This window comes from Periplaneta americana, chromosome 2 (genome assembly GCF_040183065.1).
Source record: "Periplaneta americana isolate PAMFEO1 chromosome 2, P.americana_PAMFEO1_priV1, whole genome shotgun sequence".
Taxonomy (NCBI): Eukaryota; Metazoa; Arthropoda; class Insecta; order Blattodea; family Blattidae; genus Periplaneta; species Periplaneta americana.
The window spans coordinates 22073969-22075983 of NC_091118.1; the positions used below are offsets into that span (position 1 = coordinate 22073969).

The 2015-nt window shown below is 36.4% G+C and overlaps 1 protein-coding gene across 2 annotated transcripts in view; it reads left to right on the forward strand.

Moving 5' to 3' along the window:
• The window catches only part of LOC138716052 (very long chain fatty acid elongase 7-like), a 60429-nt gene extending 59174 nt beyond the window's left edge, over window positions 1-1255 (forward strand). The window contains exon 8 of one of the 2 annotated variants that reach the window (XM_069848952.1): window positions 1-1255. This exon is cut by the window's left edge and continues 1358 nt beyond it. The gene's annotated coding sequence lies outside the window, so the exon portion shown is untranslated. The other variant, XM_069848951.1, reaches the window with a different exon arrangement.
• The last annotated feature ends 760 nt before the right edge of the window (window positions 1256-2015 follow it).

Consider the following 2015-nt stretch of genomic DNA (forward strand, 5'->3'; position numbering starts at 1 on the left):
TTATTTTAATGAAGTATATTAAATTCCACCATAAACTCGAAGATACCTGCAAGAAATAAGTTAATATAATTTTAGTTTGTGCAAAACGAACTGAAATTTACTATAATAGCTTCACTCATTCAAGATTATAGCGATAATTAACTATGAAACCAATAAATATTAATTTGCATTTTCCTTTACAACAATAATAATGGAAATATGAATTAATGGAGTAACTTACGTGTACCGGTACTTGTAGTGTAGGCTTACGTAGTTAACAAAGTGGGATGAGGTTAAGCAATAATAATCACACCAGAATTGGAAATAAAACGTGATCAATAAATTTTATTGTAACAGACTTTTTCTACGTCTCTAGTAAAGCAACAAATAAAAATAACAACAAAATTAACAGCTATAATTAAAAACATATCCTTTGAAAAAAAAAGTACGCCTAAGCAATAATAATCCCACCAGAATTGAAAATAAAATGTGATCAATAAATTTCATTAAAACAAACTTAATTTTTCTACATCTTTAGTAAAATAACATAAAAATAATAACAAAATTAATAGCTACAACTAAAAATATATCCTCTGAAAAAAAAAGTAGACCTAACCTTTATTTCTCTGGAAATTTAGCAGAACCTTAACCGGTATCTAATGTCCTTTCGGTTAGACTGAAACATTTCATTGTGAAATTTAAGGATATAATGTATTCTAACAGTCACAAAGAACTTCAAAATTAAGAGTTTTGTTTCTGCACGGCATTCTTGTGGAAACCCAGGAACCTTTCTGAATCTTTCGGAAATCGGAAAAGGATAACTCTGGCCTCTTTCTCTTACTGTTGCTACTATTTATAGAACTATAAACATCTCCTTCTTGTCCCATACTATTATTCCAATTATTATATTTTAGCCATTAACATTTTCATTACAGCCAATAACGAACATTTCACAAGCATCAATGTGAAATACGCAACGAGCTAGCACTCGATAGAAATACGACACAGTCCAAAGTCGACCATGGACAGTCTATTGTTTCTAGTTGCTAACCGCTTGGAGCGCTTTATCACGAGATTTGCAAAAAAACACCACAAGCTTCGCGACTGTATATAATAGACTGTGACCATATGGTAGTACCTGAATGACATGGTTACGTTTCTCTATGCGACATCACAGAAACGTAACCATGTCAATCAGGTACTATCATCGTGTGGTAGATGAAAGAAACTCACTGCCCGATATTACCCGATGTCCTATGCTACCGACTCTCCCCTACTCTATAAATACAATATACAGAGTGTAAAAAAAAAATATCCAATATTGTAGGAGGTGCTAGTATGCATCAAAACAAGAAAATAATGTCTAATAAACATGGGTCCTACAACATATAGTTTCTGAGATCTGAACACTTGTTCATAGGAGGTGCTCAATGTGACGTCCATTCATGGCAATTCATTCCTCTGCCCTTCGGCGTAAGGAATCACGCACTCTTTGAAATTGATCTGGTTCCTTCATGTGTCCCCGTAACCAAAAGTCATGGGGATTTCGGTTTGGGGAACGAGCAGGCCAAGGTATGGGGCTTCCCCGACCAATCCAGCGGTCATGAAATGTCAGTGTCAGGTGTTCACGCACATTGCGGAGAAAATGTGATGGTGCACCATCGTGCATGAACCTCATCTTTAGTCTCTGCTGACATGGCACATTGGCAGGCAATACGTTAATAAGAAAGTCCTGAAAGTCTCTATGGTAGCACGTATGGCCCTATTAATCTATCACCAAGAACGCCCTCCCATAGGCCTACGTTGATTGAGAATCGGTGCTGATGCCTTGTATCTTCAACTGCATGGGGATTTTCATCAGCCTACACATGCTGATTACGAAAATTCACATCATCATCTCTAATGAACCACACTCATATCTACAACCCGACTTTGTTTTCAGTATTCCTTACGACGTATCATTATTCCATGCCAAGAGTGTCAACTACGGTATGATTATGGACAGGGTTAGATTCCCGGTCGGGGTAAGTTACTTG